Here is a 17,888-nt window from a genome sequence, read left to right as displayed (position 1 = left end):
ACCATTCAATAAGATCATGGCTGATCATGCAACCTCAGTACCCCATTCCTGCCTTCTCTCCATACCCCATGATCCCTTTAGCCGTAAGGGCCACATATAACTTCCTTTTGAATATGTCGAACAAACTGTTTTAATTAGATCAACTCATTCTTCTAAACTCTAGGAAATATAGGCCTAGTCTACTCAATCTTTCCTCAAAGGGCAATTCCCTTATCCCAGGAACCAGTCTAGTAAACCTTTGTTGCACTCCCTCTAAGGCAAGTATGTCTATCCTTAGGTAAGGAGACTAGAGCTGTACACAGCACTCCAGATGTGGCCTCACCAATGCCCTGTATAATTACGGCAATACTTTTTTATTCTTATACTCTACTCCCTTTGTAACAAAAGCTAACATAGCATTTGCTTTCCTAATTGCTTGCTATATGTGCATGTTCACTTTCTGTGATTCATGTACAAGGACACCCAAGTCCCACTGAATGCAACATTTCTCAGTCTCTCACCATTCAAGAAATATTCTGCTTCTTACTTTTTCCTACCAAAGTGGATCAATTCGCACATCCCCACATTGTATAATCACAGGAAAGGGGCCAATATCTCGACCTGAGGCTCAGTTAGATATCTGGACATTGCCAGATTGTGATCAGGGGCAGCAGCGTTTGCTAAGAGCAGCGATGGCAACTCCGATGCCGGGTCACACTTGGAGATAGTGCAGAGATGGTCGGCAAAGTGGCCTCCTGGTTGGCCTCTCCCCCCCAGCCCCTTAATGGGTCTGGTACAGAACTCGTCATTCTGCAGATATTGGCCCTGAAATTCCAGTTGACCTCTTCCCGCAGGCAAATGACCTAAAAACAGAAAAAAGATGCGCACTTACCTGCTGCTGCTACGCCCGTCCGAACTTCCGAGCCTGAGGCCTCTGGTGGCTGCGCGTCGCAGCGCGTGCACGTGGGCAGGCCAGGATCTGGAGAAAGCAGCCAATCAGGTACAGTATAGTTTCTCATTCATAGCAATAGGAGTTCAGTAAGTACGGTTCTCCTATTACTATGAATGAGAAACCCGCCCCCAAACACCCAAAACACAATAAAAAATAGAAAATAAAGTACACAGTAAACATTCATTTAAATTAAGTTGTTAGAAAAAAAATAGTTTGCCAACTTTTAAAAAGTTTTTTTAAATAAGCCTTAAAATAAACTTATCGTAGTGGGGAGGGTTTTTAAAAATAAAATGTGTTTTTATAACTTTATTTTTAATGTGTGTGTGTGTATTTTTAAACACTGCGCCTGTAAACGTAGGCTATACGCCTGCTTTTTCAGGCGCAAGATTTTAAAGGACATTTGCAGGGCAAGATATTCGTAAATATCGGAAATCTTGCCCTGCAAGTGTCCTCGCTCCCGGTCTGCGGATGATCTGTCAAGCCAGAAACTTGACGGATCGTTGACAGATCGGAAAAGCCGGTTTTCAGGGCATGCGCATTGAGCGCTGAAAACCGGCTTTTCTCACGCCTTCCTGGGTCCGTAGAAACTTCGTACGGGCCCGGGACATCGGAATTTCAGGACCATTGGTTCGGAGACTCTTTGCTGTAAGGATGAGTTTCCGCTTCTGAGTACTGGTGAGGGCGATGGTACTTCTGGGGGAGTGCAGCCAGAGCCACGTCCTCGGCACCACGGGTGGCTCAGCTGCACAGAGCGGGGTGGGGGGGAGGAAGAAGAGTGGAAGAGCAATAGTGGTGGGGGATTCAATAGTCAGGGGAACAGACAGGTGTTTCTGCGGCCGCAGACGTGACTCCGGGATGGTATGTTGCCTCCCTAGTACCAGGGTCAAGGATGTCACTGAGTGGCTGCAAGACATTCTGCGGGGAGAGAGTGAACAGCCAGAGGTTTTGGTCCATATTCGGTACCAAATGACATATTAGAAAGAGGGATGAGGTCCTGCAGGCAGAGTTTAGGGAGCTAGGAGAGAGATTAAAAAGGAGGGCCTCAAAGGTAGTAATCTCGGGGTTACTGCTCAACAAGGGAGGGTTGGAGCTGGACTTAATTTTGGGGAATGAAAAGGGGCAGGTAGAAGGGGTATCAGTAGGAGAGCATTTAGGTGCTAGTGATCATGATTCAGTGAGATTTAGGGCAGTTATGGAAAAGGACAAAGGTGGACCAGGAAAAAAGTTCTCAATTGGGGTAAAGCCAATTTTGCTGAGCTGAGATGAGATTTGGCCAAAGTGGACTGGAAACAGCTACTTGATGGTAAATCAGTGTCAGAGCAGTGGGAGGCCTTCAAGGAGGAGATCCTGAGGGTTCAGAGCAAGTATGTTCCCTTCAGAAAAAAGGGTGGGGCTAACAAATCGAGAGCCCCCTGGATGTCAAGGAACATACCGGGTAAGATAAAGAAAAAATAGGGAAGCTTATGACAGATAGCGAGGGCTCAATACTGGAGAGACTCTAGAGGAGTATAAGAAGTGCAGAGGTGCAATTAAAAAATATATCAGGAAAGCAAAGAGAGAGCATGAAAGAATGTTGGCAAGTAAAATCAGGGTAAACCCAATGACGTTGTATAAATACATGAAGGGCAAGAGGATAGCTAGAGAAAGAGTGGGGCCTATTAGGGACCATAAAGGAAATCTGTGTGTGGAGGCAGAAGATGTGGGTATGATTCTTAATGAATACTTTGCATCTGTTTTCACAAAAAAGAGGGGCGATGCACACTTTGCAATGAGGGAGGAGGAGTGTGAAGTATTAGACGAGATAAACATAGTGAGAGAGGAAGTATTCAGGGGCTTAGCAGCTTTGAAAGTGGATAAATCCCCAGGCCCGGATGAAATGTATCCCAGGCTGTTAAGAGACGCAAAAGAGGAAATAGCAGAGAATCTGACCATCATTTTGCAATCCTCTCTGGCTACAGGTGTGGTGCCAGAGGACTGGAGGACTGCTAATGGTGTACCTTTGTTTAAAAAGGGAGAAAGGGATAGACCGAGTAATTACAGGCCACTCAGCCTAACCTCGGTGGTGGGAAAATTATTGGAAAAAATCCTGAGGGAAAGGATAAGTCTTCATTTAGAAAGACATGGATTAATCCAGGACAGTCAACATGGATTTGTTAAGGGAGGTCGTGTCTGACTAACTTGATTGAATTTTTCGAGGAGGTAAACAGGAGGGTCAATGAGGGCAGTGCGTATGATGTACTGTATATGGATTTTAGCAAAGCTTTTGATAAGGTCCCACATGGCAGACTGGTCATGAAAGTAAAAGCCCATGGGATCCAGGTCAAAGTGGCAAGTTGGATCCAAAATTGGCTCAGAGGCAGGAAGCAAAGGGTAATGGTTGCTGGGTGTTTTTGTGACTGGAAGGCTGTATCCAGTGGGGTTCCACAGGGCTCAGAGCTGGGTCCCTTGCTTTTTGTGATATATATCAATGAGTTGGACTTGAATGTTGGGGGTATGATTAAGAAGTTTGCAGATGACACTAAAATAGGCCGTGTGGTTGGCAATGAAGAGAGAAAGCTGCAGATTGCAGAAAGATATCAATGTTCTGGTCAGGTGGGCGGAACAGTGGCAAATGGAATTCAATCCAGATAAATGTGAAGTAATGCATTTGAGGAGGTCTAACAAGGCAAGGGAATATACATTAAATGGTATGACACTAAAAGTGTAGAGGAACAAATGGACCTTGGAGTACAGGTCCACAGATCCCTAAAGGTAGCTGGCCAGGTTGATAAGGTGGTTAAGAAGGCATATGGAATACTTGCCTTTTGATAGTCGAGGCATGGAATACAAGAAGAAGGAGGTTCTGCTTGAACTGTATAAAACACTGGTTAGGCCACAGCTGGAGTACTGTGTGCAGTGCTGGTCACCACATTACAGGAAAGATGTGATTGCACTGGAAAGGGTGCAGAGGAGATTTACAAGAATGTTGCCTGGACTGGAGAATTTTGACTATGAGAAAAGATTGAAGATGCTGGGTATGTTTTCTTTGTAACAGAGGAGGCTGAGGGGAGACCTGATCGAGGTGTATAAAATGATGAGGGGTCTGGATAGAGTGGATAGTAAGGACCAGTTTCCCTTGGTAGAGGGGTCAACAACCTGGAGACATAGATTTAAAATAATTGGGGGGAAGTTTAGAGGAGATATGAGGGGAAATTCTTCACCTATAGGGTGGTGGGGGTCTGGAACTCACTGCCTGAAAGGGCGGTAGAGACAGAAACCCTCACCACATTTAAAAGATACTTGGCTGGCCACTTAAAGGCTACGGACCTAGAGCTGGAAAGTGGGATTAGGCTGGATAGCTCTTGGTCGGCCGGTGCGGAAACGATGGGCCGAAATGGCCTCCTTCCGTGCTATAAATTTCTATGATTCTATGATTCTATGGTCTTGACAGGGTAGATGCAGGGAGGATGTTTCCTCTGGCTGAGGAGTCTAGAACCAGGGGTCACAGTCTCAGGATAAGGGGTCAGCCATTGAGATGAGAAGAAACTTCTTCACTCAGAGGGTGGTGAACCTCTGGAATTCTCTACCCCGGAGAACTGTGGCGGCTCAGTCTTTGAACATATGCAAGACAGAGATCGACAGATGTATTAAGGAGCGTCATGAAGGAGGAAAGAGAGGTAGAGAGTTAGAGAGGTTTAGGCAGGGAGTTCCGGAGCTTGGGGTCTAAGCAATAGAAGGCACGGCCACCAATAGTTGAGCGATTACAATCAGGGATACTCAGGAGGGCAGAATTGGAGGAGCGCAGACATCTCGGGGGGTTGTGGGGCTGGAGGAGATTACAGAGATAGGGAGGGGCGAGGCCATGGAGGGATTTGAAATCAAGGATGAGAATTTAAAAAATCAAGGTGTTGCTTGACCAGAAGCCGATGTCTGTCAGCGAGCACCGGGGTGATGTTAGGACATGGGCAGCCTGAGTTTTGGATCATCTCTAGTTTACATAGGGTAGAATGAAAACCTTCGAAGTCTGCAGATAGAGAACAAAGGCTATTTACAAGGGTGGAACAGGGCGAAGCAACAGTAACTCGTGCATACATTAGGAGAAGCACAGCAACAATAAGGCAGAAAAGGAGGGCACTGAGCAGGATGAAGGAGAACGATCGAGGACGGAGATGATGATCTGCTGCATGGTCAAACACAAAGGTTTTGAGGAGGTTCTTGGAGGCAGGGATGAATGAGTTTTGAGAGGTAACTCCAGAGGGTGGGGATGTAGGGGTGAAAGGCCAACTTCTGATGGGTCAGCAGTGGGAGCACGGAGCAAACAGTAATCTAGTGTCAGGGTGGAGAGTGTGTGCATAGATATACGGCTGGACAAGATGATTCAAATAGCTTAGAGTGAGGCCAGGGAGGGACTTGAGGACTCGGGCAAGGATTCTAAAGTCAATCTACTGGGTCACGGAGCCAGTGGAGCTTGGTGGGTGTGCAGTAAAGGATTTGGGCTGCAAAGATCAAATTCATTGAGTTTGTGAATGGGATAGTCCAGCAAGGAAGGTATTCGAGAAATGGTTGAGATTAAATTGGTGAGCATTTAGGAGGTACACAGACTAATCATCATCATCATCGGCAGTCCCTCAAAATAGAGGAAGACTTGATTCCACTCTAAAAGTGAGTTCTTAGGAGACGGAACAGTCCAATACGGGAATTGTAGTCTCTGTCACAGGTGGGACAGACAGTGGTTGAAGGAAAGGATGGGTGGGACTGGTTTGCCGCACGCTCCTTCCGCTGCCTGCGCTAGGTTTCTGCATGCTCTCGGCAACGAGACTCGAGGTGCTCAGCGCCCTCCCGGATGCACTTCCTCCACTTAGGGCAGTCTTTGGCCAGGGACTCCCAGGTGTCGGTGGGTGTATTGATTTTATCAAGGAGGCTTTGAAGGTGTCCTTAAAACGTTTCCTCTGCCCACCTTGGGCTCGCTTGCCATGTAGGAGTTCCGAGTAGAGCGCTTGCTTTGGGAGTCTTGTGTCAGGCATGAAAACAATGTGGCCCGCCCAACAGAGCTGGTCGAGTGTGGTCAGTGCTTCGAGGCTGGGGATGATGGCCTGATCGAGGACGCTAACGTTGGTGCGTCTATCCTCCCAGGAGATTTGCAGGATCTTGCGGAGACCACGCTGGTGGTATTTCTCCAGCAATTTGAGGTGTCTACTGTATACGGTCCACATCTCTGAGCCATACAAGGAGGGCAGGTACCACTACAGCCCTGTAGACCATGAACTTGGTGGCAGATTTCAGGGCCTGATCTTTGAACACTCTCTTCCTCAGGTGGCCAAAGGCTGCGCTGGCGCACTGGAGGTCAGGTGTTGAATCTCATCGTCGATGTCTGCCCTTGCGGACCACGTGCTAAAGTAGTCCACATTGTCCAGGGCCGCGCCGTGGATCTTGATGACTGGGGAGCAGTGCTATGTCGCGGGGTCAGGTTGGTGGAGGACCTTTGTCTTAAGGATGTTTAGTGTAAGGCCCATGCTTTCGTATGCCTCAGTGAAGATGTTGACTATGATTTGGAGTGCAGTCTCTGAATGTGCGCAGACGCAAGCGTCGTCCGCATACTGTAGTTTGACAACAGAGGTTGGGGCGATCTTGGATCTGACCTGGAGACAACAAAGGTTGAACAGATTCCCACTAGTTCTGTAGTTTAGTTCCACTCCAGCGGGGAGCTTATTGAGGGTGAGGTGGAGCATTGCAGCGAGGAAGATTGAGAAAAGGGTTGGCGCGATGACGCAGCCCTGCTTGACCCCGTTCCGGTCGTGGATTGGGTGTGTGATGGATCCGTTGGTCAAGATCACGGCCTGTATGTCGTCGTGGAGCAGGCGGAGGATGATGACAAACTTTTGGGGGCAGCCGAAACGGAGGAGGACACTCCATAGACCCTTGCGGTTGACAGTATCAGAGGTCTTTGTGAAGTCAAAAAAAGACCATGTACACGGGTTGGTGCTGTTTCCTGTATTTTTCTTGCAGCTGTCGCGCTGTAAAAATCATGTCCGTTGTACCCTATAGAGAACAAAATCCACACTATGACTCTGGGAGGCGCTCCCCAGTCACAGGGAGAAGACAGTTCAGGAGGATTCTAGCAACGACAGTGGCTGATAACAGGGAGATTCCTCTGTAGTTGCCGCAGTTGGACTTGTCCCCTTTTTAAAAGATGGTCATGATTACTGCATCTCTGAGATCTCCCAGCATGCTCTCCTCCTTCCAGATGAGAGAGATGAGGTCATGCATTCGTGCCAATAGTGCCTCTCCACCATACTTCAGTGCTGAGCGGGGATTCCATCTGCTCTCGTTGCCTTGTTGTTCTTGAGCTGGCGGATGGCCTTTTCTACCTCGTGCAGGGCTGGGGCTTTGCTGAGATGGTGGCGGGTAGCATGCTGCGGGATGGAGTCAAGGACACTCGAGTCAAAGGCAGAGTCTCGGTTAAAGAGATCTTCGAAGTGCTCCTTCCAGGATTTGTTAAAGGCAAGTTAGGGCTTTTTCTTTAGAAAAGAGAAGACTTAGAAGAGATCTGATAGAAGTCTTTAAAATTATGAATGGGTTAGACAGGGTAGATGTGAAGAGAATATTTCCACTTGTGGGAGAATACAAAACTAAGGGCTATAAATACAAGATAGTTACTAATAAATCCAATGGGGAAATAAGGACACATTCCTTTACTCATAGAGTGGTTTGAATGTGGTTATTTAAGGAAGGATATACTTGCATTGGAGGCAGTTCAGAGAAAGTTCACTTGGTTGATTCCTGAGATGAAGGGGTTGTCTTGTGAAGAAAGGTTGAGCAGGTTGGGCCTGTACTCATTGGGATTTAGAAGAATGAGAGGTGATCTTATTGAAACATATAAGATTCTGAGGGGGCTTGACAGGGTGGATCCAGAGAGGATGTTTCCCCTCGTGAGGGGATCTAGAGCTAGGAGCCATAGTTTCAGAATAAGGGATGGCCCATTTAAGACAGAGATGAGGAGGAATTTCTTCTCTCAAAGGGTCGTAAATCTTTGGAATTCTCTACCCCAGGGAGCTGTGGAGGCTGGGTCATTGAATGTATTTAAGGTGGAAATAGAAAGATTTTTGAAAGATAAGGGAGTCAAGCGGGCAGGGAAGTGGAGTTGAGATAAAGATCAGATCAGCCACGATCTTATTGAATGGCAGAGCAGGCTCAAGGGGCCAAATGGCCTACTCCTGCTCCTATTTCTTATGTTCTTATGTAATGTGGAATTCACTACCACAGGAAGTGGTTGAGGCAAATAACATAGATGCTTTCAAAAGGACGAGTACATGAGAGAAAAGGAATAGCAAGATATGTTGAAAGGCTGAGATAAGGTAGATGGAATAGGAGACTTCTGCGGACTATAAACACCAGCACAGACTAGTTGAGCCAAATGGCCTGTTTCTGTGCTGTATATTCTATGTAATTCTAAGTGACTGATTGGATGGATAAAGAGAATGCAGTAGAGGTGTTGTATATGGATTTTCAGAAGGCATTCGATAAGATGGAACCTTGTCTGAGAAACTCAGATGCTTTAGGAGCTGGATGGAAAGTTGCATGAAATACAGGAAGCAAAGGGTTATAGTTAATAGGAGTTGTTTGGAGTGGAGGAATGGTGGGAGTGGTGGACTACCTTTATTCTGGATAGAAATAGATGATTTGGGCTCGGGCACAGAAAAAATGATATTGAAATTTGTTGAAAATACAAAAGTAGGGGGTTTGGCAAAGCAAAGAGGCTGCAAAAGACTTCAGGAAGACATAGAAAGGTTAGTGGAGTGGGTAGACAGGTGGTAGATACAAATTGCCATGTGTCAGCCGTGGCTCAGTCTCTGAGTCAGAAAGTCATGGGTTCAAGTCCCATCCCGAAGACTTGAGCACAAAAATCTAGGCTGACACTCCAGTGCAGTGCTGAGGGAGCACTGCACTGTCGGAGGTGCTGTCTTTTGGATGAGACGATAAATCTGTCTGCTCTCTCAGTTGAAAGTAAAGACTTGATGGTACTGTTTTTGAAGAAGAGCAGGGGAGTTATCCCTGGGGTATCTGGGCAATTGTTATCCCTCAACCAACACCTAAAATAGATGATAAAAGCAAAACACTATGGATGCTGGAAATCCTAAATAGAAACAGAATATGTTGGAAACACTCAGTAGGTCAGGCAACATCCGTAGAGAGAGAGACAGAGTTAACATAGAAACACAGAAAATAGATGCGGGAGTAGGCCATTCGGCCCGTCGAGCCTGCACCACCAATCAATAAGATCATGGCTGATCATTCACCTCAGTACCCCCTTCCTGCTTTCTCTCCATACCCCTTGATCCCTTTAGCCGTAAGGGCCATATCAACTCCCTTTTGAATATATCTAATGAACTGGCCTCAACAACTCTCTGCGGTAGAGAATTCCACAGGTTAACAACTCTCTAAGTGAAGAAGTTTCTCCTCATCTCAGTCCTAAATGGCTTACCCCTTATCCTTAGATTGTGACCTCTGGTTCTGGACTTCCCCAACATTGGGAATATTCTTCCTGCATCTAACCTGTCCAGTCCTGTCAGAATTTTATATGTTTCTATGAGATCCCCTCTCATTCTTCTAAACTCCAGTGAATACAGGCCCAGTCAATCCAGTCTCTCCTCATATGTCAGTCGCACCATCCCGGGAATCAGTCTGGTGAACCTTCGCTACACTCCCTCGATAGCAAGAACATCCTTCCTCAGATTAGGAGACCAAAACTGAACATAATATTCCAGATGAGGCCTCACCAAGGCCCTGTACAACTGCAGTAAGACCTCCCTGCTCCTACACTCAAATCCCCTAGCTATGAAGGCCAACATACCATTTGCCATCTTCACCACCTGCTGTACCTGCATGCCAACTTTCAATGACTGATGTACCATGACACCCAGGTCTCGTTGCACATCCCCTTTTCCTAATCTGCCGCCATTCAGATAATACTCTGTCTTCATGTTTTTACCACCAAAGTGGATAACCTCACATTTATCCACATTATACTGCATCTGCCATGCATTTACCCACTCACCTAACCTGTCCAAGTCACCCTGCAGCTCTTAGCATCCTCCTCACAGCTCACACCGCCACCCAGCTTAATGTTGTCTGCAAACTTGGAGATATTACACTCAATTCCTTCATCTAAATCATTGATGTATATTGTAAATAGCTGGGGTCCTAGCACTGAGCACTGCGGCACCCTACTAGTCACTGCCTGCCATTCTGAGAAGGACCCGTTTATTCCTACTCTCTGCTTCCTGTCTGCCAACCAGTTCTCTATCCACGTCAATACATTACCCCCAATACCATGTGCTTTAATTTTGCACACCAATCTCTTTGGTGGGACCTTGTCAAAAGCCTTCTGAAAGTCTAAATACACCACATCCACTGGTTCTCCCTTGTCCACTCTACTAGTTACATCCTCAAAAAATTCTAGAAGATTTGTCAAGCATGATTTCCCTTTCATAAATCCATGCTGACTTGGACCGATCCTGTCACTGCTTTCCAAATGTGCTGCTATTTCATCTTTAATAATTGGTTCCAACATTTTCCCTACTATTGATGCCAGGCTAACCGATCTATAATTACCCGCTTTCACTCTCCCTCCTTTTTTAAAAAGTGGTGTTACATTAGCTACTTTCCAGTCCATAGGAACTGATCCCGAGTCAATAGACTGTTGGAAAATTATCAACAATGCATCCACTATTTCTAGGGCCACTTCCTTAACTACTCTGGGATGCAGACCATCAGGCCCTGAGGATGTATTGGCCTTCAATCCCATCAATTTCCCTAACACAATTTCCTGACTAATAAGGATTTCCTTCAGTTCCTCCTTCTCGCTAGGCCCACTGTCCCCGAGTATTTCCGGAAGGTTTTTTGTGTCTTCCTTCATGAAGACAGAATCAAAGTATTTGTTCAATTGGTCTGCCATTTCTTTGCTTCCCATTATAAATTCACCTGATTCTGACTGCAAGGGACCTACGTTTGTCTTCACTAATCTTTTTCTCTTCACATATCTGTAGAAGCTTTTGCAGTCAGTTTTTATGTTCCCAGCAAGCTTCCTCTCGTACTCTATTTTCCCCCTCCTAATTAAACCCTTTGTCTTCCTCTGCTGAATTATAAATTTCTCATCGGCAATGAAAGGGACTATTTTGAAGAAGAGCAGGGGTGTTCTCCCTGGTGTCCAATATTTATCCCTCAACCAACGCCTAAAAAAAAATCATCTGGTCATTTGTGGGAGCTTGCAATATGCAAATTGGCTGCTGCATTTCCTACATTACAAAAGTAATGACACTTCAAAAAAATTACTTTATCCGCTGTAAAGCGTTTTGGGGCGTACTCCGGTATAGTGAACAGTGAGGAGGGGAGTGATAGACTTCAGGAGGACATAGACAGGCTGGTGGAATAGGCGCACACGTGGCAAATGAAAATTTATCACAGAAAAGTGCTAAGTTTTCACAGGAAAATGGAGGAGAGACAATATAAACCAAGGGGTAAAATTCTAAAGTCTTTAATCATCATCATCATAGGCAGTCCCTCGGAATCGAGGAAGACTTGCTTCCACTCCTAAAGTGCGTTCTTCGGTGGCTGAACAGTCCAATACGAGAGCCACACATCCTGTCACAGGTGGGACAGACATTCATCGGGGGGAGGGGGTTGGGACTAATATGCCACATGCTCCTTCCGCTGCCTGCGCGTGACCTCTTCATGCTCGCTGCGTTGAGATTCGAGGAGCTCAGCGCCCTCCCGGATGCACTTCCTCCACCTCAGGCGGACTTCGGCCAGAGTCTCCCAGGTGTCAGTGGTGATGTCGCACTTCACCAGGGAGGCTTTGAGGGTGTCCTTGTAACGTTTCTGCTGCCCACCTTTGGCTTGTTTGCTGTGAAGGAGCTCCGCGTAGAGCAATTGCTTTGGGAGCCTAGTGTCTGACAGGCGAACTATGTGGCCTGCCCAGCGAAGCTGATCGAGTGTGGTCAGTGCTTCGATGCTGGGGTACTGAGGTGAATGATCAGCCATGATCTTATTGAATAGTGGTGCAGACTCGAAGGGCCGAATAACCTACTCCTGCACCTATTTTCTATGTTTCTATGTTAGCCTGGGTGAGGTCACTGATGTTGGTGCATCTGTCCTCCCAGGGGATTTGCAGGATCTTGCAGAGACATCATTGGTGATATATATCTCCAGCGATTTGATATGTCTTCTGTAAGACTTCTGTAAGTCAAAATTCTAAAGTCTTTAAAGGCGCGATATAAATGCAAGTCTTTTTTTCTTCAGAACTGCAGTTCCTTTGTCCCTTGCTGAATCTGTGCTGGAAGCTCTTCATGGCTTTATGGTTTGTTCTCTCATGGAACACCATACCGCGTACGTTACTAAAACTGCAGCTTAATCATTGGCCTTGTACAAATGTATCGTCTCTTTGCTCATCTACTCGCTGCACTGGAGGGAGAGCTGTAAGCAGCAAGGTCCTGGCAATGGAAGAAAGCAGGCTTGGTGACAGATCAGTTGTCAGGTTTTGTTTTAAACACTCAGCTTGCGGGGTCAAGCAACGTACACCTGTCACAGAAACTGAAAGGGACGAACACAGCTAGCTGCGAGATTGTAATTGTGAACTGACCCGAGTTAAGTTGAAGCCAGCTGTAGCTGCTTTGCTGAAATGCTGCTGTTTACTGTTACAATACGTCAAGCTGAATTAAGCTGAGCTTGTTCCACTGTAACTCTGAAACAGCATTCCATCATATTAAGCTGAAGCTGCCTAGCGCTGTGCTGTTATAATTCTGATAAAATCCCAGATACTGCAGCCTGGACGCGACGCTTCTGCTGACAATCGTAATATTCTTGTCTGTGCGGTAATGAAATGAAATGCCGTAGACACATTGCTTGATGACTGAGCTCGGAGTTAAACGGTGACTAGTGTGTTGCCTTCCTGCTGACGGCAGAACGGCGGATTAATCAATGTCAATCCAGTCAATTTACGTCGGGCAATTCCAGATCCCATTATTAGGCAACACACATAAAGCCCGAGACACAGAAGTAAATCCTGATTCACTTTTCCTGCACAGTTTATTGTACAGAACTGCTCACCAATGTTAACTGGGAACAGACAATGTAGCAAAAAAAAATCTCCGTTAGCCATTAACGTGCTCCGGTACAGTGAACAGTAGGCTTCAAGAGGACATAGCCAGGCTGGTGGAATAGGCGGACAAGCAGCAAATGAAAATTTAATACAGAAAAGTGCAAAGTGATACATTTTCACAGGAAGAAGGAGGAGAGGCAATATAAACTAAAGGGTACAATTCTAAAAGAGGTGCGTGAACAGAGAGACCTGGGGGTATATGTCCGTATGCCTGACACGAGACTCCCAAAGCAAGTGTTCTACTCGGAACTCCTACACGGTCGGCAAGCGAGCCCCAGGTGGGCAGAGGAAACGTTTCAAGGACACCCTCAAAGCCTCCTTGATCAAATGCAACATCCCCACCGACACCTGGGAATCCCTGGCCCAAAGACCGCCCTAAGTGGAGGAAGAGCATCCGGGAGGGTGCTGAGCACCTCAAGTCTCGTCGCCGAGAGCATGCAGAAAACAAGCGCAGGTAGCGGAAGGAGCGTGCGGAAAACCAGACTCCCCATCCACCCTTTCCCTCAACCACTGTCTGTCCCACCTGTGACAGAGACTGTAATTGCCGTATTGGACTGTTCAGTCACCTGAGAACTCACTTTTGGAATGGAAGCTACTCTTCCTCGATTTCAAGGGACTGCCTATGATGATATCATACAAATCATTGAAGGTGGCAGGGCAGGTTGAGAAAGCAGTTAAAAATGTTTACGGGATCCTGGGCTTCATTAACTAGAAACAGTTTAAAAGCAAGGAAGTTATGAAGAACCTGTATAAAACATTGGTTTCACCTCAACTGGAGTATTGTGTCCAATTCTGGGCACCACACTTCAGGAAGGATGTGAAGGCCTTAGCGAGGGTGCAGAAAAGATTTACGAGAATGATTCCAGGGTTGAGGGACTTCAGTTACATGGAGAGACTGGAGAAGCTGGGGTTGTTGCCAACTTAAGTTTATCTAAGGGTTAAGTCATGGCAGGACAGCTCGGACACGTGTTATGCTCCTCCTGTACTATGTGGGAACTCAGAGACGCTTCCGGTGTCGCTGACGACTACTTGTGCGGGAAGTGTATCCGCCTCCAGCTCCTGACAGACCACATTGCGGCACTGGAGCTGCGGGTGGATTCACTCTGGAGCATGCACGATGCTGAGAATGACGTGAATAGCACGTTTAGCGAGTTGGTCTCACCGCAGGTAAAGGGTACACAGCTAGATAGTAAATAGGTGACCAACAGGAAGAGCAGTACAAGGAAGGTAGTGCAGGGGTCCCTTGCGGCCATCCCCCTGAAAAACAGATACACCGCTTTGGGTACTGTTGAAGGGGATGACTCCTTTGGGCAGCAGCAGCCAAGTTCATGGCACTGTGGTGGCTCTGCTGCACAGGAGGGCAGGAAAAAGAGTGGGAGAGCTATAGTGATATGGAATTCGATTATAAGGGGAATAGATAGGCGTTTCTGCGGCCGAAACCGAGACTCCAGGATGGTATGTTGCCTCCCTGGTGCAAGGGTCAAGGATGTCTCGGAGCGGGTGCAGGACATTCTGAAAAGGGAGGGTGAACAGCCAGTTGTCGTGGTGCACATAGGTACCAACGATATAGGTAAAAAACCGGATGAGGTCCTACGAGATGAATTTAGGGAGCTAGGAGCTAAATTAAAAAGTAGGACCTCAAAAGGAGTAATTTCAGGATTGCTACATGTTAGTCAGAGTAGGAATCGCAGGATAGCCCAGATGAATACGTGGCATGAGGAGTGGTGCAAAAGGGAGGGATTCAAATTCCTGGGACATTAGAACCAGTTCTGGGGAAGTGGGACCAGTACAAACCGGACGGTCTACACCTGGGCAGGATCGGAACCAATGCTAGGGGGAGTGTTTGCTAGTGCTGTTGGGGAGGGGTTAAACTAATATGGCAGGGGGATGGGAATCTATGCAGGGAGACAGAGGGAAATAAAATGGAGGTAGAAGCAAAAGAGAGAAAGGAGAATAGTAAAAGTAGAGGGCAGAGAAACTCAAGGCAAAAAACAAAAAGTGCCACATTACAGCAAAATTCTAAAGGGGCAAAGTGTGTTAAAAAGACAAGCCTGAAGGCTCTGTGCCTCAATGTGAGGAGTATTCGGAATAAGGTGGACGAATTAACTGCGCAGACAGCAGTTAACGGATATGATGTAATTGGCATCACGGAGACATGGCTCCAGGGTGACCAAGGCTGGGAACTCAACATCCAGGGATATTCAACATTTAGGAAGGATAGGCAAAGATAAAAAGGAGGCGGGTGGCGTTGCTGGTTAAAGAGGAAGTTAATGTAATAGTAAGGAGGGACATTAGCCTGGATGATGTGGAATCGGTATGGGTGGAGCTGCGGAATACCAAAGAGCAGAAAATGCTAGTGGGAGTTGTGTATAGACCACCAAACAGTAGTATGAGGTTGGGGACAGCATCAATCAAGAAATAAGGGATGTGTGCAATAAAGGTACAGCAGTTATCATGGGCGACTTTAATCTACATATTGATTGGGCTAACCAAACTGGTAGCAATGCGGTGGAGGAGGATTTCCTGTAGTGTGTTAGGGATGGTTTTCTCGACCAATATGTCGAGGAACCAACTAGAGAGCTGGCCATCCTAGACTGAATGATGTGTAATGAGAAGGGACTAAATAGCAATCTTGTTGTGCGAGGCTCCTTGGGGAAGAGTGACCATAATATGGTAGAATTCTTTATTAGGATGGAGAGTGACACAATTAATTCGGAAACTAGGGACCTTAACTTAAGGAAAGGTAACTTCGATGGCATGATGCGTGAATTGGCTAGAATAGACTGGCAAAGGATACTTAAAGGGTTGATGGTGGATAAGCAATGGCAAACATTTAAAGATCATATGGATGAACTTCAGCAATTGTACATCCCTGTCTGGAGTAAAAATAAAACGGGGAAGGTGGCTCAACCGTGGCTAACAAGGGAAATTAAGGATAGTGTTAAAACCAAGGAAGAGGCATATAAATTGGATAGAAAAAGTAACAAACCTGAGGACTGGGAGAAATTTAGAATTCAACAGAGGAAGACTAAAGGTTTAATTAAGAGGGGAAAAATAGAGTACGAGAGGAAGCTTGCAGGAACATAAAAACTGACTGCAAAAGCTTCTATAAATATGTGAAGAGAAAATGATTAGTGAAGACAAATGTAGGTCCCTTGCAGTCAGAATCAGGTGAATTTATAATGGGGAACAAAGAAATGGCAGACCAATTGAACCATACTTCGGTTCTGTCTTCACAAAGGAAAACACAAATAACTTTTCAAATGTACTAGCAGACCGAGGGTCTAGTGAGAAGGAGGAACTGAAGGATATCCTTATTAGGTGGGAAATTGTGTCAGGGAAATTGATGGGATTGAAGGCCGATAAATCTCCGGGGTCTGATAGTCTGCATCCCAGAGTACTTAAGGAAGTGGCCCTAGAAATAGTGGATGCATTGGTGATCATTTTCTAACAGTCTATTGACTCTGGATCAGTTCCTATGGACTGGAGGGTAGCTAATGTAACACCACTTTTTAAAAAAGGAGGGAGAGAGAAAATGGGTAAATATAGACCGGTTAGCCTGACATTGGTAGTGGGGAAAATGTTGGAATCAATCATTAAGGATGAAATAGCAACGCATTTGGAAAGCAGTGACAGGATTGGTCCAAGTCAGCATGGATTTATGAAAGGGAAATAATGCTTGACGAATCTTCTGAAATTTTTTGAGGATGTAACTAGCAGAGTGGACAAGGTAGAACCAGTGGATGTGGTGTATTTGGACTTTCAAAAGGTTTTTGACAAGGTCCCGCACAAGAGATTGGTGTGCAAAATCAAAGCACATGGTAAAGCACGTGGATAGAGAACTGAATGGCAGACAGGAAGCAGAGAGTCGGGATAAACAGGTCCTTTTCAGAATGGCAGGCAGTAACTAGTGGAATGCCGCAGTGCTCAGTGCTGGGACCCCAGCTCTTTACAATATACATTAACGATTTGGATGAAGGAATTGAGTGTAATATATCCAAGTTTGCAGATGACACTAAACTGGATGGTGCTGTGAGCTGTAAGGGGGACGCTAAGAGGCTGCAGGGTGACTTGGACAGGTTAGGTGAGTGGGCAAATGCATGGCAGATGCAGTATAATGTGGATAAATGTGAGGTTATCCATTTTGGGGCAAAAAGACAGAATATTATCTGAATGGCGGCAGATTAAGAAAAGGGAAGATGCAACGAGACCTGGGTGTCATGGTTCATCAGTCATTGAAGGTTTGCATGCTGGTACAGCAGGCGGTGAAGAAGGCAAGTGATATGTTGGCCTTGATAGCTAGGGGATTTGAGTATAGGAGCAGGGAAGTCTTACTGCAGTTGTACATGGCCTTAGTGAGGCCTCACCTGGAATATTGTGTTCAGTTTTGGTCTCCTAATCTGAGGAAAGACGTTCTTGCTATTGAGGGAGTACAGCGAAGGTTCATCAAACTAATTCCAGGGATGGCTGGACTGTCATATGAGGAGAGACTGGATCAACTGGGCCTTTATTCGCTGGCGTTTAGAAGGATGAGAGGGGATCTCATAGAAACATATAAGATCCTGATGGGACTGGACAGTTTAGATGCGGGAAGAATGTTCTCGATGTTGGGGAAGTCCAGAACCAGGCGACATAGTCTTGGGATAAGGGGTAGGCCATTTAGGACTGAGATGAGGAGAAACTTCTTCACTCAGAGAGTTGGTGACCTGTGGAATTCTCTGCCGCAAAGAGTTGTTGATGCCAGTTCATTGGATATATTCAAGAGGGAGTTAGATATGGTCCTTACGGTTAAGGGGATCAAGGGGTATGGAGAGAAAGCAG

The sequence above is a fragment of the Pristiophorus japonicus genome, chromosome 8, assembly GCF_044704955.1.
Source record: "Pristiophorus japonicus isolate sPriJap1 chromosome 8, sPriJap1.hap1, whole genome shotgun sequence".
Classification (NCBI taxonomy): Eukaryota; Metazoa; Chordata; class Chondrichthyes; family Pristiophoridae; genus Pristiophorus; species Pristiophorus japonicus.
The sequence above is the reverse complement of the archived record's forward strand: the minus strand, read 5'-3'. Positions refer to the sequence as shown.